This window comes from Lampetra fluviatilis, chromosome 24 (assembly GCF_964198595.1).
Source record: "Lampetra fluviatilis chromosome 24, kcLamFluv1.1, whole genome shotgun sequence".
Classification (NCBI taxonomy): Eukaryota; Metazoa; Chordata; class Hyperoartia; order Petromyzontiformes; family Petromyzontidae; genus Lampetra; species Lampetra fluviatilis.
This window is the reverse complement of record NC_136298.1, coordinates 2,605,914-2,625,289: the sequence shown is the minus strand read 5'-3', so window position 1 is coordinate 2,625,289 and position 19,376 is coordinate 2,605,914. Positions and strand designations below refer to the sequence as shown.

Below are 19,376 nucleotides of genomic sequence, written 5' to 3'. Positions count from 1 at the left end.
CTGCTGTTGTGGATCGGGCCGACATCGGAGTCAGCACCGTGGAGAAGCTACAGAGTAGAGACAGCCGTGTGGGAGTACAGCACGAACCGAATAAAGGACACTGAGCCAGACATCGTGGTCCAGTCAATTATTACACTGGTGTCGGAAGTGCAACGGCATGTCGAAACAAGTGAGGAAGAAAGTTAATCCGGCGCCTGCATCGGCTTCTTCGTCCGACGACGACGAACTCCCTCCAACCACGGATTCTGTTGGGGTGGTGGAGGAGAGCCCGGCTGAGGCGAGCACGGGAACGGGAGTGGAGGATGTTGGCGCGGTGGCGGGTCCGTCGACATCATCAGACGCGGATCAACGATGGCAAGCGATGGCGGTACAACTGGAGGCACTTAAGGACGTCCTGACGCATTTATGCCATCTCGTCGCGCCAGGGACGATGGAGGACTCAGTTGGTGCTCCGCGGGCCGCCACGTTGCCTGTCCTGCCGCCGCCATTGCCCACGCGGCAAGAGGCCGCCATCTTGCGCGCTCCGCGGCGCCAAACCGCCATCTTGGCCACGCCGCGGGCCGACACCATTTTGAATTTGCCACCACAACCACCACCATTGGAAGACGGCGGGAAGAGGAGTCGGAGTCGCCACCTTACCACGGTTAAAGAATTTTCCGTCGGTGGGTACTGGAGCGCGTTCGCCTGCCGTTTCTTGGCGGCGGTACGCACAGCAAGATGGACCGATGCGGAGGCTTTGGAGGTGTTGCCGACTCTCCTGGACGACGAATCTGTCCGATTTTTCCGTTCCATAACGACCGATAAGAAGGCAACTTTACGTGGTGTTTTTCAAGAAATGGCCGACGCTTATGAGCCACCAGATGATGCGCATCGGCGATTCGCTCAACGACAACGAGCACCAGAGGAGTCGCCCGTGGCGTTCAGGGGTGCGGTGCTGGAGCTGGCCATGGCAGCTTATCCTGAGACGCCACAGGACCTGCTCGAGCCTCTCATATTAGGGAAAATGTTGGAGCTGTCTCGGGATCTAGGGATCCCCATGCCTGTGTGTGGGCATGAGAAGCTAACTTCCCGGACGGCTGCTAAGTGTCTCGATGCGCAATTCAACCTCCGTCGCTGGAAACAAGTGACGGCGTGGACGGGGGGCCCGTCAAAGAAGGGGATGCGCTGGGGTGGAACCCTGCGCAGGCTGTCTATGTTCCGGATGACCGGGGCCCTCAACAGCTGACGGCCGCCTCCGCTCCATGGACGGGACGCGGCGGGCCGAGGCCGCGCGCGGTGCTACCGGAACGGGGCCGTCAGGAGGCAAGGCCTGCGCTTCGGCGCAACGAGGCCGAATGTTTCCGCTGCGGGCGTAGGGGCCACTACGCCAGAGACTGCTGGGCCCGCTTCCCGGCTCCGCCGCAGCAGGAGGCCTTGGTACCGGACAAGTCGACTAAAGATCCTCCGAAACAGGCATGTCGGCACGCACCAGACACTCGGCAAGGCTTTACACCTCACCCATCGCCTTCGTTGCGCCATCCTAATGTTGTGGTTAAAGAAAGCCCTTCGACGGGGCCTTGTCGCTCGGTCACGCAGTGGCGCAAGTTGGCACGGAGAGTCGTCACGGCCGCTACGGGTTCGTCCACTGTACCGGGGTCTATACAAGGGGTGGACGTACGCATTTTGGTCGACTCCGGCGCGTCTGCGACTATTATTTCGGATGTCATTTTCCATCTGTTGGGCATCCCGCCGGGGGCTGTGCGTCCGGTTTATGGGTCGTGCGTCGCTGCGAACGGGGGTAGCATGGGTTTCGTGGGCCAGGTGGATGCTAAGATATCTATTGGGGATGTGTCGGCCTCGGGCATTGTGTTAATATCGAGATCTTTGGCGGTTCCTTGTTTGTTAGGCACCGATTTTTTGGCTAAGATGCCCATTTTGATCAAAATCAATGAGAATTGTATTGAACTGCCGGGGGGCCGTCAAATCTCGTTTCTGCCGTCGCCCTGGGGGCGACCTGCTTCGGCCGTACAAGTGCAGGCGCTGTCCGTCGCATCTGTGGACATCCCACCTGGTACACAGATGCTTATACCCTTGCGGTATCGGAAGCCCCTGCCTGATCGGCTAGGAGCAGTAGGGGTCTTGTTGTCACCGTCCGCCACGATAACAACCGGGTTGGCGTTAGTGGGGGCACAGACCATCGTCCGGCCGGATCAATTACCGTTTTTACAGGTGCTTAATGCGGGGGGGGAAAACGTCCGTGTTCCGGCCGGTACGGTTGTGGCACATGCCACTACGGCGTTTGCGACGCATGATTGTCCGCATAGCCGGGGAGTGGTTGCTGGGGTTTCCGAGCCGAGGGGTTCGGATAATCGTTGGGTTGCTGACTTATGTGACGGAAATTCTTCCCTGTCCATGGAGCAACGTGGTGCGGTGCGTAAATTGTTGTTGACATATTCCGATGTGTTCAGCTCCGATGATTTGGATTTGGGCCGCACATCGTTGCTTTACCATCACATTGAGACGGGCGATGCTGCCCCTATTCGATTAAATTCGCATCGGATGAGTCCTGCGGAGCGAGAACACGTACGGGGGGCAGTGGAAGACATGTTGGCTGCGGACATTATATCGCCATCTAACAGCCCATGGGGCGCTCCGGTCGTCTTGGTTAAGAAAAAGGATGGCAAATTGCGATTTTGTGTTGATTTCCGGAAATTGAATAAGATATCGGTGGCAGATGCGTACCCCCTGCCGCGTATGGATGACTCCCTCGACGCATTGTCGGGGGCTAAGTTCTTTTCCACACTGGACCTCTCTTCGGGATTTTGGCAGCTTCCCCTTGACGAGTCCTCCCGGGAGAAAACCGCATTCCGTACGCCGCAGGGGTTATTTCAATTCAACTGTCTCCCGATGGGATTGAATGCGGCCCCTGCTACATTTTAAAGATTGATGGAGCTCGTTTTGTCGGGGTTGCAGTGGGAGACGTGTCTTATATATTTGGATGATATTATTGTCTTCAGCCGCACATTTGATGAACATTTGACGCGGCTGGAGACAGTGTTCACGAGGATGCGTTCTGCCAAATTGAAATTCAAACCAAAGAAATGTCACCTACTGCAACGGTCCGTCCGCTATTTGGGGCACATTGTGAGTGCTGAGGGGGTGTCCACGGATCCGGAAAAGACGGCGTGCGTCCGGGATTGGCCGACTCCGGCCACCGTGGGGGATGTTCGGCGGTTTTTGGGATTTGCCTCGTATTACCGAAGATTTGTGCCGGGTTTTGCTACGATTGCGAGGCCCTTGCATCTCCTTACGGGTAAAGGACGGAAGTTTGTTTGGGGACAGCCGGAGGAGGCGGCCTTTCGGAGTCTGCGTGATCTATTGGCCACGGCCCCAACATTGGATTATCCCGATTTCGATCACCCATTCATTCTTGATACGGACGCGAGTGACACGGGTATTGGGGCGGTATTATCACAGTCTAAAGGGGGTGTAGAGCGTGTCGTGGCGTATGGTAGCCGAGTCTTGTCTCCTGCGGAAACCCGCTACTGTGTCACTCGCAGAGAACTATTGGCGGTTGTTTTCGACCATACCTCTACGGTCGTTCTTTTATTGTGCGTACGGATCATGCGGCCTTGCAATATGCCCTTAAAATTGACCAGCCATCCGGCCAGTTGGCACGTTGGTTGGACACGCTACAGGAATTTTCCTTCCAAATTCAACATCGGAAGGGAGTGCGCCATGCGAACGCTGACGCACTTTCCAGATTACCGCGGCGCGCCCCTTGTAAATGTGAGTCGGGGACGCATAGGTGTTCGCCGATTCCAAACCCCCCTCAGCCGCTTACGTTGGCCGTCTAGAAGTCGGACACTCCGATGGAACCGGGACCGGCTGACGGGGTTTTGAATCTGCCGCGGTCTGTCTGGATCCGGGAACAGATGATGGATGAGTCGTTGGTGTCCTTGCGGAAGCGGTCTGCTAGGGACAATGGGAGTCCGAGTACGGCTATGGGGCCGCAAACCGCTCTCCGAGATGGTCTGCTTATGTGGCGGGAGGGGTTCCAGGAACGTTGGCGCCTGGTGGTACCAACGTCCTTGCGATTCGAGTTGATTAGAACCCTCCATTGTGACACTCTCTTACATTTAGGGGTGCAGAAGACCTTGTTGACGTTGCAACGTCATTATTTTTGGCACGGCATGGCGACAGATGTCGTAGGGCACGTGCGCGCATGCCCTGCGTGTGCACGACGTAAGCCGCCGAAACATCCTTACGTGCCGCCTCTCCAGTCGATTCAGGTGTCTCGAGTCAATGAATTGGTGGCACTGGACATATTGGGACCTTTTCCACCATCGGCGAGGGGTAATAAATATTTGCTGGTAGGGGTTGAGTACCTCTCCCATTGGCCGATGGCCTGGCCGTTGCCCGATCAGTCGGCCGCGGCCATTACCGACGCCTTTTTGTTTGGGTATATTATGGATAAGGGGGCGCCTGAGAGACTCCTCACGGACCAGGGCAGGAATTTCTCTTCTAAATTATTGGCGGAAGTGTGCGCGGGCCTTGGGACTAAGAAAGTACGGACATCCCCATACCATCCGCAGACGGATGGTATGGTTGAACGGCTGAACAGGACATTGTCTGCCATGCTTTGCCATACCGTGAGCGAACAACAATCAGATTGGGATCTGCACATCCCCGGAGTGCTTTCGGCGTACAGGATGACGCCTCATGCGGCTACAGGGTATTCGCCGTTTTACCTTATGTATGGTCGGGAAAACGTGCCGCCGGTGGATGTGCAATTGGGAACTGGGGTGAAGGGACCTCGTAAACCACTTCCTGAATACATTCAGGACACGGTTCGCCGAGTCACGGAGGCGCGGGAGAATGCCCGCGTGGCTACGGCCAAAGCCCAGGCCCGGAACGAGCGATATGCGCGACGGTCCGAAGGGGAGTGCCCCTGGAAGGTTGGTGACCTAGCCTGGCTTCATTGTCCACAGGTACGTCCGGGAACCTCTCCGAAATTGCACAAACCCTGGCATGGTCCCGTACGCCTCATTGCGGTTCCCAACCCACAGTCAGCACGCGTCCAAATTGGGTCTCGTCGCTGGGTTGTGCATACGTCGCGCTTGAAACCATATGTTGCTCCCTTACATGATGCGTCATCCCCCAATGTTGCCTTGCCGGGGTCTGTTGCTGCTGACTCTCCCCTGCCTGCGTCCATTGATCTTGCTAGAGCGCCTGTCGTACCTGTTCCAGACAGGCCGGCCGTGACATTGCGGGGGACGAGGGGCCCTGCTCGGAGGACGCCTGCCAGGTCTGCGGGACCTTCGAGCCCTGCAGCCCTTCCGACCCAGCTGCGGGCACGGTCACAGGACAAGCCCAAGACTAACTTTTTAGGGACACGGGACGTTGGTGGACTTCCAGCTGCGACAGGGGGATTACCCCCTGTCATTCCTCGACTTTCATCGCGTTCCCGTTCTGCGAGTGGGCCGCCGACCGTCCGGGACGGGCCGGCGACCCGCACACGTTCCAAATCGCTTACGTTTCGTTGATTGTTGCTGTGTTGTTATTTTTTTTCTTACAGTTGTATTTATTGCATGCTTTTTGTACGTTCGTTGATGTTAATTGCTTTGTTGTTGTTGTTCTTGCTGTTACATTGTATGCTTAGTGTCCTTTAGGGGGGGAAGCTCGGTTCGCCGCATTACGATTTGCTATTGGTCAGCCGAGGTCGGCTGGGATTTTTCTACGGGGGAGGGTGGTGTAATGCGGGCGTAAGCGACCTTCCGGATGTGACGTCACGGGGGGTGGAGTCATGTGACGTGGGTGGAAGGTTCGGGTCCTTAAGCGGGTAAACCGGAAGGGGAAGTCAGTCGGGGTGTGAGCGAAAAAGAGTGAGGCCACGCGGGCGAGGGAGAAGAGGGGGGGCACCGACGGCCATCGGGAGCCAACCCCGAAGACAGGAGGAAGCTGCGGAGTGGTGTGCAGCTGCAGAGGAGACAGCCAGAAGGGCTGCGTGTTAGAGGCAGCGGTGTGGCTGCCAGGTGGAGCTGCGGAGAGAGAGAGACAGCACGAGGCTGTCAGAGCTGCGGAGAGAGAGAGGGAGACAGCACGAGGCTGTCAGAGCTGCGGAGAGAGAGAGGAGTTGCAGCGAGTACAGCCAAGGGGGGCTGTGTGAGAGAAACAGCAGCGGGGCTGCTGTTGTGGATCGGGCCGACATCGGAGTCAGCACCGTGGAGAAGCTACAGAGTAGAGACAGCCGTGTGGGAGTACAGCACGAACCGAATAAAGGACACTGAGCCAGACATCGTGGTCCAGTCAATTATTACACTTGTATACAAGGATTCATGTAAAAAGCATGACTTTTGCATAGTAAACTGATGGAGAATAGGACAATGAGTCAAGAATTTGCCCAGATTTAGTCAGGCTAAAAACCATTTCAATGATGGGATTTCGTGAATTGCTTATTTTACACCAATTTTGATTTTAATCATGATTTCCTCATTGGTGTCAAGATATTATCATGATTGCTAATTTATGGAAGAACGAAGTAGTCCCTACGCTATGTCATTGATAGCATTGATTGTCCATACCTCAGCATGCTGTGCAGCAAAAGTTGTGAAGATAAAAGCCAGGGCCAGTTCAAAATTGACCAATCCCCAAGAAAATGGTGCTTGGGCTCGTCCGGGATTTGAACCCGGGACCTCTCGCACCCGAAGCGAAAATCATACCCCTAGACCAACGAGCCACACGTTTTCAACCAGTGAATAATGTATGAAAATGAGGTTCAATCAACACTTCGATTATCTCATGAGATGTAACTTTGCTGAGAGATTATGAACATTTTTGACCCAAATAAGTTTTGAAAATGTTCTTAATACAAGATGTTGGTTGAAAATGCATGGTTATAGACTTGCACGAAAAGCAATATCACTTTTCTATAACAAAAACAATGATATGGGAACCAATATTTAATGACATTTCTAACTTGACTCACCACACACTCTAACAATCTATTGAGATGAATACAACTCAGGTCACAGGAGTCTTCGTGTATTGTCCTTATGATGGCCGACTCATCCCAGAAAAATAAAACTACCGGGCTTGGATTCCGGAATTTCTTGCATTCAAAGCGAGAACCATACCCCGAGATCAACAAGCTACCTTTGTGTCCACATAACGCATAAATACGAGTACTTGTATACGAGGCTTCATGTAAAAATCATAACTTTTGAATAGTAAACTGAAAGAGAATAGCACAATGAGTCAAGAATTTGCCCAGATTGAGTCAGGCACAAACCCTTTCAATGATGCGATTTCTTGAATTGCTTATTTTACACGAATTTTGATTTTAATCATGGTATCATCATTAGTGTCAAGATATTATCATGATTGCTAATTTATGGATGAACGAAGTAGTCCCTACGCTATGTCATTGATAGCATTGATTGCCCATACCTCAGCATGCTGTGCAGCGAAAGTTGTGAAGATAAAAGCCAGGGCCAGTTCAAAATTGACCAATACCCAAGAAAATGGTGACTGGGCTCGTCCGGGATTTGAACCCGGGACCTCTCAGACCCAAAGCGAGAATCATACCCCTAGACCAACGAGCCACTCATGTTTAAGCAGTGAATAATGTATGAAAATGAGGTTCAATCAACACTTCGATTATCTCATGAGATGTAACTTTGCTGAGAGATAATGAACATTTTTGTCACAAATAAGTTTTGAAAATGTTCTTAATACAAGATGTTGGTTGAAAATGCATGGTTATAGACTTGCACGAAAAGCAATATTACTTTTCTATAACAAAAACAATTATATGGGAACCAATATTTAATGACATTTCTAACTTGACTCACCACACACTCTAACAATCTATTGAGATGAATACAACTCAGGTCGCAGGAGTCTTCGTGTATTGTCCCTATGATGGCCGACTCATCCCAGAAAAATAAAACTACCGGGCAAAGAATCCGGAACTTCTTGCATTCAAAGCGAGAACCATACCCCGAGTCCAACAAGCTACCTTTGTGTCCACATAACGCATAAATACGAGTACTTGTATACGAGGCTTCATGTAAAAATCATAACTTTTGAATAGTAAACTGAAAGAGAATAGCACAATGAGTCAAGAATTTTGCCCAGATTGAGTCAGGCACAAACCCTTTCAATGATGCGATTTCTTGAATTGCTTCTTTTACACGAATTTTGATTTTAATCATGGTATCATCATTGGTGTCAAGATATTATCATGATTGCTAATTTATGGATGAACGAAGTAGTCCCTACGCTATGTCATTGATAGCATTGATTGCCCATACCTCAGCATGCTGTGCAGCAAAAGTTGTGAAGATAAAAGCCAGGGCCAGTTCAAAATTGACCAATCCCCAAGAAAATGGTGCTTGGGCTCGTCCGGGATTTGAACCCGGGACCTCTCGCACCCGAAGCGAAAATCATACCCCTAGACCAACGAGCCACACGTTTTCAACCAGTGAATAATGTATGAAAATGAGGTTCAATCAACACTTCGATTATCTCATGAGATGTAACTTTGCTGAGAGATTATGAACATTTTTGACCCAAATAAGTTTTGAAAATGTTCTTAATACAAGATGTTGGTTGAAAATGCATGGTTATAGACTTGCACGAAAAGCAATATCACTTTTCTATAACAAAAACAATGATATGGGAACCAATATTTAATGACATTTCTAACTTGACTCACCACACACTCTAACAATCTATTGAGATGAATACAACTCAGGTCACAGGAGTCTTCGTGTATTGTCCTTATGATGGCCGACTCATCCCAGAAAAATAAAACTACCGGGCTTGGATTCCGGAATTTCTTGCATTCAAAGCGAGAACCATACCCCGAGATCAACAAGCTACCTTTGTGTCCACATAACGCATAAATACGAGTACTTGTATACGAGGCTTCATGTAAAAATCATAACTTTTGAATAGTAAACTGAAAGAGAATAGCACAATGAGTCAAGAATTTGCCCAGATTGAGTCAGGCACAAACCCTTTCAATGATGCGATTTCTTGAATTGCTTATTTTACACGAATTTTGATTTTAATCATGGTATCATCATTAGTGTCAAGATATTATCATGATTGCTAATTTATGGATGAACGAAGTAGTCCCTACGCTATGTCATTGATAGCATTGATTGCCCATACCTCAGCATGCTGTGCAGCGAAAGTTGTGAAGATAAAAGCCAGGGCCAGTTCAAAATTGACCAATCCCCAAGAAAATGGTGACTGGGCTCGTCCGGGATTTGAACCCGGGACCTCTCACACCCAAAGCGATAATCATACCCCTAGACCAACGAGCCACTCATGTTTAAGCAGTGAATAATGTATGAAAATGAGGTTCAATCAACACTTCGATTATCTCATGAGATGTAACTTTGCTGAGAGATAATGAACATTTTTGTCACAAATAAGTTTTGAAAATGTTCTTAATACAAGATGTTGGTTGAAAATGCATGGTTATAGACTTGCACGAAAAGCAATATTACTTTTCTATAACAAAAACAATTATATGGGAACCAATATTTAATGACATTTCTAACTTGACTCACCACACACTCTAACAATCTATTGAGATGAATACAACTCAGGTCGCAGGAGTCTTCGTGTATTGTCCCTATGATGGCCGACTCATCCCAGAAAAATAAAACTACCGGGCAAAGAATCCGGAACTTCTTGCATTCAAAGCGAGAACCATACCCCGAGTCCAACAAGCTACCTTTGTGTCCACATAACGCATAAATACGAGTACTTGTATACGAGGCTTCATGTAAAAATCATAACTTTTGAATAGTAAACTGAAAGAGAATAGCACAATGAGTCAAGAATTTTGCCCAGATTGAGTCAGGCACAAACCCTTTCAATGATGCGATTTCTTGAATTGCTTCTTTTACACGAATTTTGATTTTAATCATGGTATCATCATTGGTGTCAAGATATTATCATGATTGCTAATTTATGGATGAACGAAGTAGTCCCTACGCTATGTCATTGATAGCATTGATTGCCCATACCTCAGCATGCTGTGCAGCAAAAGTTGTGAAGATAAAAGCCAGGGCCAGTTCAAAATTGACCAATCCCCAAGAAAATGGTGCTTGGGCTCGTCCGGGATTTGAACCCGGGACCTCTCGCACCCAAAGCGAGAATCATACCCCTAGACCAACGAGCCACACGTTTTCAACCAGTGAATAATGTATGAAAATTAGGTTCAATCAACACTTCGATTATCTCATGAGATGTAACTTTGCTGAGAGATAATGAGCATTTTTGGCACAAATAAGTTTTGAAAATGTTCTTAATACAAGATGTTGGTTGAAAATGCATGGCTATAGACTTGTACGAACAGCAATATGACTTTTCTATAACAAAAACAATTATATGGGAACCAATATTTAATGACATTTCTAACTTGACTCACCACACACTCTAACAATCTATTGAGATGAATACAACTCAGGTCGCAGGAGTCTTCGTGTATTGTCCCTATGATGGCCGACTCATCCCAGAAAAATAAAACTACCGGGCAAAGAATCCGGAACTTCTTGCATTCAAAGAGAGAACCAACCCCGAGACCAACAAGCTACCTTTGTGTCCACATAACGCATAAATACGAGTACTTTTATACGAGGCTTCATGTAAAAATCATAACTTTTGAATAGTAAACTGAAAGATAATAGCACAATGAGTCAAGAATTTGCCCAGATTGAGTCAGGCACAAACCCTTTCAATGATGCGATTTCTTGAATTGCTTCTTTTACACGAATTTTGATTTTAATCATGGTATCAAGATATTATCATGATTGCTAATTTATGGATGAACGAAGTAGTCCCTACGCTATGTCATTGATAGCATTGATTGCCCATACCTCAGCATGCTGTGCAGCGAAAGTTGTGAAGATAAAAGCCAGGGCCAGTTCAAAATTGACCAATCCCCAAGAAAATGGTGACTGGGCTCGTCCGGGATTTGAACCCGGGACCTCTCACACCCAAAGCGAGAATCATACCCCTAGACCAACGAGCCACTCATGTTTAAGCAGTGAATAATGTATGAAAATGAGGTTCAATCAACACTTCGATTATCTCATGAGATGTAACTTTGCTGAGAGATAATGAACATTTTTGTCACAAATAAGTTTTGAAAATGTTCTTAATACAAGATGTTGGTTGAAAATGCATGGTTATAGACTTGCACGAAAAGCAATATTACTTTTCTATAACAAAAACAATTATATGGGAACCAATATTTAATGACATTTCTAACTTGACTCACCACACACTCTAACAATCTATTGAGATGAATACAACTCAGGTCGCAGGAGTCTTCGTGTATTGTCCCTATGATGGCCGACTCATCCCAGAAAAATAAAACTACCGGGCAAAGAATCCGGAACTTCTTGCATTCAAAGCGAGAACCATACCCCGAGTCCAACAAGCTACCTTTGTGTCCACATAACGCATAAATACGAGTACTTGTATACGAGGCTTCATGTAAAAATCATAACTTTTGAATAGTAAACTGAAAGAGAATAGCACAATGAGTCAAGAATTTGCCCAGATTGAGTCAGGCACAAACCCTTTCAATGATGCGATTTCTTGAATTGCTTCTTTTACACGAATTTTGATTTTAATCATGGTATCATCATTGGTGTCAAGATATTATCATGATTGCTAATTTATGGATGAACGAAGTAGTCCCTACGCTATGTCATTGATAGCATTGATTGCCCATACCTCAGCATGCTGTGCAGCAAAAGTTGTGAAGATAAAAGCCAGGGCCAGTTCAAAATTGACCAATCCCCAAGAAAATGGTGCTTGGGCTCGTCCGGGATTTGAACCCGGGACCTCTCGCACCCAAAGCGAGAATCATACCCCTAGACCAACGAGCCACACGTTTTCAACCAGTGAATAATGCATGAAAATTAGGTTCAATCAACACTTCGATTATCTCATGAGATGTAACTTTGCTGAGAGATAATGAGCATTTTTGGCACAAATAAGTTTTGAAAATGTTCTTAATACAAGATGTTGGTTGAAAATGCATGGCTATAGACTTGTACGAACAGCAATATGACTTTTCTATAACAAAAACAATTATATGGGAACCAATATTTAATGACATTTCTAACTTGACTCACCACACACTCTAACAATCTATTGAGATGAATACAACTCAGGTCGCAGGAGTCTTCGTGTATTGTCCCTATGATGGCCGACTCATCCCAGAAAAATAAAACTACCGGGCAAAGAATCCGGAACTTCTTGCATTCAAAGAGAGAACCAACCCCGAGACCAACAAGCTACCTTTGTGTCCACATAACGCATAAATACGAGTACTTTTATACGAGGCTTCATGTAAAAATCATAACTTTTGAATAGTAAACTGAAAGAGAATAGCACAATGAGTCAAGAATTTGCCCAGATTGAGTCAGGCACAAACCCTTTCAATGATGCGATTTCTTGAATTGCTTCTTTTACACGAATTTTGATTTTAATCATGGTATCATCATTGGTGTCAAGATATTATCATGATTGCTAATTTATGGATGAACGAAGTAGTCCCTACGCTATGTCATTGATAGCATTGATTGCCCATACCTCAGCATGCTGTGCAGCAAAAGTTGTGAAGATTAAAGCCAGGGCCAGTTCAAAATTGACCAATCCCCAAAAAAATGGTGCTTGGGCTCGTCCGGGATTTGAACCCGGGACCTCTCGCACCCGAAGCGAAAATCATACCCCTAGACCAACGAGCCACTCATCTTCACGCAGTGAATAATGTATGAAAATGAGGTTCAATCAACACTTCGATTATCTCATGAGATGTAACTTTGCTGAGAGATAATGAACATTTTTGTCACAAATAAGTTTTGAAAATGTTCTTAATACAAGATGTTGGTTGAAAATGCATGGTTATAGACTTGCACGAAAAGCAATATTACTTTTCTATAACAAAAACAATTGTATAGGAACCAATATTGAATGACATTTCAAACTTGACTCACCACACACTCTAACAATCTATTGAGATGAATACAACTCAGGTCGCAGGAGTCTTCGTGTATTGTCCCTATGATGGCCGACTCATCCCAGAAAAATAAAACTACCGGGCAAAGAATCCGGAACTTCTTGCATTCAAAGCGAGAACCATACCCCGAGACCAACAAGCTACCTTTGTGTCCACATAACGCATAAATACGAGTACTTGTATACGAGGCTTCATGTAAAAATCATAACTTTTGAATAGTAAACTGAAAGAGAATAGCACAATGAGTCGAGAATTTGCCCAGATTGAGTCAGGAACAAACACTTTCAATGATGCGATTTCTTGAATTGCTTCTTTTACACGAATTTTTATTTTAATCATGGTATCATCATTGGTGTCAAGATATTATCATGATTGCAAATTTATGGATGAACGAAGTAGTCCCTACGCTATGTCATTGATAGCATTGATTGCCCATACCTCAGCATGCTGTGCAGCAAAAGTTGGGAAGATTAAAGCCAGGGCCAGTTCAAAATTGACCAATCCCCAAGAAAATGGTGCTTGGGCTCGTCCGGGATTTGAACCCTGGACCTCTCGCACCCGAAGCGAAAATCATACCCCTAGACCAACGAGCCACACGTTTTCAACCAGTGAATAATGTATGAAAATGAGGTTCAATCAACACTTCGATTATCTCATGAGATGTAACTTTGCTGAGAGATTATGAACATTTTTGACCCAAATAAGTTTTGAAAATGTTCTTAATACAAGATGTTGGTTGAAAATGCATGGTTATAGACTTGCACGAAAAGCAATATCACTTTTCTATAACAAAAACAATGATATGGGAACCAATATTTAATGACATTTCTAACTTGACTCACCACACACTCTAACAATCTATTGAGATGAATACAACTCAGGTCGCAGGAGTCTTCGTGTATTGTCCCTATGATGGCCGACTCATCCCAGAAAAATAAAACTACCGGGCAAAGAATCCGGAACTTCTTGCATTCAAAGCGAGAACCATACCCCGAGACCAACAAGCTACCTTTGTGTCCACATAGCGCATAAATACGAGTACTTGTATACGAGGCTTCATGTAAAAATCATAACTTTTGAATAGTAAACTGAAAGAGAATAGCACAATGAGTCAAGAATTTGCCCAGATTGAGTCAGGCACAAACCCTTTCAATGATGCGATTTCTTGAATTGCTTCTTTTACACGAATTTTGATTTTAATCATGGTATCATCATTGGTGTCAAGATATTATCATGATTGCTAATTTATGGATGAACGAAGTAGTCCCTACGCTATGTCATTGATAGCATTGATTGCCCATACCTCAGCATGCTGTGCAGCAAAAGTTGTGAAGATAAAAGCCAGGGCCAGTTCAAAATTGACCAATCCCCAAGAAAATGGTGCTTGGGCACGTCCGGGATTTTAACCCGGGACCTCTCGCACCCGAAGCGAAAATCATACCCCTAGACCAACGAGCCACACGTTTTCAACCAGTGAATAATGTATGAAAATGAGGTTCAATCAACACTTCGATTATCTCATGAGATGGAACTTTGCTGAGAGATAATGAAAATTTTTGACCCAAATAAGTTTTTAAAATGTTCTTAATACAAGATGTTGGTTGATAATGCATGGTTATAGACTTGCACGAAAAGCAATATCACTTTTCTATAACAAAAACAATGATATGGGAACCAATATTTAATGACATTTCTAACTTGACTCACCACACACTCTAACAATATATTGAGATGAATACAACTCAGGTCGCAGGAGTCTTCGTGTATTGTCCTTATGATGGCCGACTCATCCCAGAAAAATAAAACTACCGGGCTTGGATTCCGGAATTTCTTGCATTCAAAGCGAGAACCACACCCCGAGATCAACAAGCTACCTTTGTGTCCACATAACGCATAAATAAGAGTACTTGTATACGAGGCTTTATGTAAAAATCATAACTTTTGAATAGTAAACTGAAAGAGAATAGCACAATGAGTCAAGAATTTGCCCAGATTGAGTCAGGCACAAACCCTTTCAATGATGCGATTTCTTGAATTGCTTCTTTTACACGAATTTTGATTTGAATCATGGTATCATCATTGGTGTCAAGATATTATCATGATTGCTAATTTATGGATGAACGAAGTAGTCCCTACGCTATGTCATTGATAGCATTGATTGCCCATACCTCAGCATGCTGTGCAGCAAAAGTTGTGAAGATAAAAGCCAGGGCCAGTTCAAAATTGACCAATCCCCAAGAAAATGGTGCTTGGGCTCGTCCGGGATTTTAACCCGGGACCTCTCGCACCCGAAGCGAAAATCATACCCCTAGACCAACGAGCCACACGTTTTCAAACAGTGAATAATGTATGAAGATGAGGTTCAATCAACACTTCGATTATCTCATGAGATGAAACTTTGCTGAGAGATAATGAGCATTTTTGGCACAAATAAGTTTTGACAATGTTCTTAATACAAGATGTTGGTTAAAAATGCATGGCTATTGACTTGTACGAACAGCAATATAACTTTTCTATAACAAAAACAATGATTTGGGAACCAATATTTAAGGACATTTCTAACTTTACTCACCACACACTCTAATACTCTATTGAGATGAATACAACTCAGGTCGCAGGAGTCCTCGTGTATTGTCCTCATAATTGTCTATCACATCCCAGAAAAGTAAAACTACCGGGCTTGGAATCGGGAACTTCTTGCATCCAAAGCGAAAACCATACCCCTTGACCAACAAGCGACCTTTCTATCGACATAGCGCGTAAATACGAGTACTTGTATACAAGGATTCATGTAAAAAGCATGACTTTTGCATAGTAAACTGATGGAGAATAGGACAATGAGTCAAGAATTTGCCCAGATTTAGTCAGGCTAAAAACCATTTCAATGATGCGATTTCGTGAATTGCTTATTTTACACCAATTTTGATTTTAATCATGATTTCCTCATTGGTGTCAAGTTATTATCATGATATAAATGCATTTGCTAATTCATGGATGAACGATGGAGTCCCTTCGCTATGTCATTTATAGCATTGATTGACCATACCTCAGCATGATGTGCAGCAAAAGTTGTGAAGATAAAAAAGCCAGGGCCAGTTCAAAATTGACTTGGGTTTTTGTCGACCAATCCCCAAGAAAATGGTGCTTGGGCTCGTCCGGGATTTGAACCCGGGACCTCTCGCACCCTAAGCGAGAATCATACCCCTAGACCAACGAGCCACTCATCTTCAAACAGTGAATAATGTATGAAAATGAGGTTCAATCAACACTTCGATTATCTCATGAGATGAAACTTTGCTGAGAGATAATGAGCATTTTTGGCACAAATAAGTTTTGACAATGTTCTTAATACAAGATGTTGGTTAAAAATGCATGGCTATTGACTTGTACGAACAGCAATATGACTTTTCTATAACAAAAACAATGATGTGGGAACCAATATTTAAGGGCATTTCTAACTTTACTCACCACACACTCTAATACTCTATTGAGATGAATACAACTCAGGTCGCAGGAGTCCTCGTGTATTGTCCTCATAATTGTCTATCACATCCCAGAAAAGTAAAACTACCGGGCTTGGAATCGGGAACTTCTTGCATCCAAAGCGAAAACCATACCCCTTGACCAACAAGCGACCTTTCTATCGACATAGCGCGTAAATACGAGTACTTGTATACAAGGATTCATGTAAAAAGCATGACTTTTGCATAGTAAACTGATGGAGAATAGGACAATGAGTCAAGAATTTGCCCAGATTTAGTCAGGCTAAAAACCATTTCAATGATGCGATTTCGTGAATTGCTTATTTTACACCAATTTTGATTTTAATCATGATTTCCTCATTGGTGTCAAGTTATTATCATGATATAAATGCATTTGCTAATTCATGGATGAACGAAGGAGTCCCTTCGCTATGTCATTCATAGCATTGATTGACCATACCTCAGCATGCTGTGCAGCAAAAGTTGTGAAGATAAAAGCCTGGGCCAGTTCAAAATTGACTTGGGTTTTTGTCGACCAATCCCCAAGAAAATGGTGCTTGGGCTCGTCCGGGATTTGAACCCGGGACCTCTCGCACCCAAAGCGAGAATCATACCCCTAGACCAACGAGCCACTCATCTTCAAACAGTGAATAATGTATGAAGATGAGGTTCAATCAATACTTCGATTATCTCATGAGATGAAACTTTGCTTAGAGATAATGAGCATTTTTGGCACAAATAAGTTTTGACAATGTTCTTAATACAAGATGTTGGTTAAAAATGCATGGCTATTGACTTGTACGAACAGCAATATTACTTTTCTATAACAAAAACAATGATTTGGGAACCAATATTTAAGGACATTTCTAACTTTACTCACCACACACTCTAACACTCTATTGAGATGAATACAACTCAGGTCGCAGGAGTCCTCGTGTATTGTCCTTATAATTGTCTATCACATCCCAGAAAAGTAAAACTACCGGGCTTGGAATCGGGAACTTCTTGCATCCAAAGCGAAAACCATACCCCTAGACCAACAAGCCACCTTTCTGTCGACATAGCGCGTAAATACGAGTACTTGTATACAAGGATTCATGTAAAAAGCATGACTTTTGCATGGTAAACTGACGGAGAATAGGACAATGAGTCAAGAATTTGCCCAGATTTAGTCAGGCTAAAAACCATTTCAATGATGCGATTTCGTGAATTGCTTATTTTACACCAATTTTGATTTTAATCATGATTTCCTCATTGGTGTCAAGTTATTATCATGATATAAAGGCATTTGCTAATTCATGGATGAACGAAGGAGTCCCTTCGCTATGTCATTCATAGCATTGATTGACCATACCTCAGCATGCTGTGCAGCAAAAGTTGTGAAGATAAAAGCCTGGGCCAGTTCAAAATTGACTTGGGTTTTTGTCGACCAATCCCCAAGAAAATGGTGCCTGGGCTCGTCCGGGATTTGAACCCGGGACCTCTCGCACCCTAAGCGAGAATCATACCCCTAGACCAACGAGCCACTCATCTTCAAACAGTGAATAATGTATGAAAATGAGGTTCAATCAACACTTCGATTATCTCATGAGATGAAACTTTGCTGAGAGATAATGAGCATTTTTGGCACAAATAAGTTTTGACAATGTTCTTAATACAAGATGTTGGTTAAAAATGCATGGCTATTGACTTGTACGAACAGCAATATGACTTTTTTTATAACAAAAACAATGATTTGGGAACCAATATTTAAGGACATTTCTAACTTTACTCACCACACACTCTAACACTCTATTGAGATGAATACAACTCAGGTCGCAGGAGTCCTCGTGTATTGTCCTCATAATTGTCTATCACATCCCAGAAAAGTAAAACTACCGGGCTTGGAATCGGGAACTTCTTGCATCCAAAGCGAAAACCATACCCCTTGACCAACAAGCGACCTTTCTATCGACATAGCGCGTAAATACGAGTACTTGTATACAAGGATTCATGTAAAAAGCATGACTTTTGCATAGTAAACTGATGGAGAATAGGACAATGAGTCAAGAATTTGCCCAGATTTATTCAGGCTAAAAACCATTTCAATGATGCGATTTCGTGAATTGCTTATTTTACACCAATTTTGATTTTAATCATGATTTCCTCATTGGTGTCAAGTTATAATCATGATATAAAGGCATTTGCTAATTCATGGATGAACGAAGGAGTCCCTTCGCTATGTCATTCATAGCATTGATTGACCATACCTCAGCATGCTGTGCAGCAAAAGTTGTGAAGATAAAAGCCTGGGCCAGTTCAAAATTGACTTGGGTTTTTGTCGACCAATCCCCAAGAAAATGGTGCTTGGGCTCGTCCGGGATTTGAACCCGGGACCTCTCGCACCCTAAGCGAGAATCATACCCCTAGACCAACGAGCCACTCATTTTCAAACAGTGAATAATGTATGAAAATGAGGTTCAATCAACACTTCGATTATCTCATGAGATGAAACTTTGCTGAGAGATAATGAGCATTTTTGGCACAAATAAGTTTTGACAATGTTCTTAATACAAGATGTTGGTTAAAAATGCATGGCTATTGACTTGTACGAACAGCAATATGACTTTTCTATAACAAAAACAATGATTTGGGAACCAATATTTAAGGACATTTCTAACTTTACTCACCACACACTCTAACACTCTATTGAGATGAATACAACTCAGGTCGCAGGAGTCCTCGTGTATTGTCCTTATAATTGTCTATCACATCCCAGAAAAGTAAAACTACCGGGCTTGGAATCGGGAACTTCTTGCATCCAAAGCGAAAACCATACCCCTAGACCAACAAGCCACCTTTCTGTCGACATAGCGCGTAAA

The 19,376-nt window shown here is 44.6% G+C and overlaps 15 non-coding genes across 15 annotated transcripts; all 15 read right to left on the bottom strand.

Annotated features, from left to right (window-relative positions):
* Positions 1–6,646: 6,646 nt before the first annotated feature.
* On the bottom strand, positions 6,647–6,718 carry TRNAP-CGG (transfer RNA proline (anticodon CGG)). The gene has a single exon. It is a non-coding gene; the product is annotated as a tRNA-Pro (tRNA).
* A 793-nt stretch (positions 6,719–7,511) lies between these two features.
* On the bottom strand, positions 7,512–7,583 carry TRNAP-UGG (transfer RNA proline (anticodon UGG)). Its single transcript has one exon. It is a non-coding gene; the product is annotated as a tRNA-Pro (tRNA).
* A 794-nt stretch (positions 7,584–8,377) lies between these two features.
* Positions 8,378–8,449, bottom strand: TRNAP-CGG (transfer RNA proline (anticodon CGG)). The gene has a single exon. It is a non-coding gene; the product is annotated as a tRNA-Pro (tRNA).
* Positions 8,450–9,242: 793 nt separating this feature from the next.
* Positions 9,243–9,314, bottom strand: TRNAP-UGG (transfer RNA proline (anticodon UGG)). The gene has a single exon. It is a non-coding gene; the product is annotated as a tRNA-Pro (tRNA).
* Positions 9,315–10,108: 794 nt separating this feature from the next.
* On the bottom strand, positions 10,109–10,180 carry TRNAP-UGG (transfer RNA proline (anticodon UGG)). Its single transcript has one exon. It is a non-coding gene; the product is annotated as a tRNA-Pro (tRNA).
* A 780-nt stretch (positions 10,181–10,960) lies between these two features.
* Positions 10,961–11,032, bottom strand: TRNAP-UGG (transfer RNA proline (anticodon UGG)). Its single transcript has one exon. It is a non-coding gene; the product is annotated as a tRNA-Pro (tRNA).
* A 793-nt stretch (positions 11,033–11,825) lies between these two features.
* Positions 11,826–11,897, bottom strand: TRNAP-UGG (transfer RNA proline (anticodon UGG)). Its single transcript has one exon. It is a non-coding gene; the product is annotated as a tRNA-Pro (tRNA).
* A 792-nt stretch (positions 11,898–12,689) lies between these two features.
* Positions 12,690–12,761, bottom strand: TRNAP-CGG (transfer RNA proline (anticodon CGG)). Its single transcript has one exon. It is a non-coding gene; the product is annotated as a tRNA-Pro (tRNA).
* A 793-nt stretch (positions 12,762–13,554) lies between these two features.
* Positions 13,555–13,626, bottom strand: TRNAP-CGG (transfer RNA proline (anticodon CGG)). The gene has a single exon. It is a non-coding gene; the product is annotated as a tRNA-Pro (tRNA).
* Positions 13,627–14,419: 793 nt separating this feature from the next.
* TRNAP-CGG (transfer RNA proline (anticodon CGG)) lies at positions 14,420–14,491 on the bottom strand. Its single transcript has one exon. It is a non-coding gene; the product is annotated as a tRNA-Pro (tRNA).
* A 793-nt stretch (positions 14,492–15,284) lies between these two features.
* TRNAP-CGG (transfer RNA proline (anticodon CGG)) lies at positions 15,285–15,356 on the bottom strand. Its single transcript has one exon. It is a non-coding gene; the product is annotated as a tRNA-Pro (tRNA).
* An 824-nt stretch (positions 15,357–16,180) lies between these two features.
* Positions 16,181–16,252, bottom strand: TRNAP-AGG (transfer RNA proline (anticodon AGG)). Its single transcript has one exon. It is a non-coding gene; the product is annotated as a tRNA-Pro (tRNA).
* An 822-nt stretch (positions 16,253–17,074) lies between these two features.
* Positions 17,075–17,146, bottom strand: TRNAP-UGG (transfer RNA proline (anticodon UGG)). The gene has a single exon. It is a non-coding gene; the product is annotated as a tRNA-Pro (tRNA).
* Positions 17,147–17,968: 822 nt separating this feature from the next.
* TRNAP-AGG (transfer RNA proline (anticodon AGG)) lies at positions 17,969–18,040 on the bottom strand. Its single transcript has one exon. It is a non-coding gene; the product is annotated as a tRNA-Pro (tRNA).
* Positions 18,041–18,863: 823 nt separating this feature from the next.
* Positions 18,864–18,935, bottom strand: TRNAP-AGG (transfer RNA proline (anticodon AGG)). Its single transcript has one exon. It is a non-coding gene; the product is annotated as a tRNA-Pro (tRNA).
* Positions 18,936–19,376: the final 441 nt, after the last annotated feature.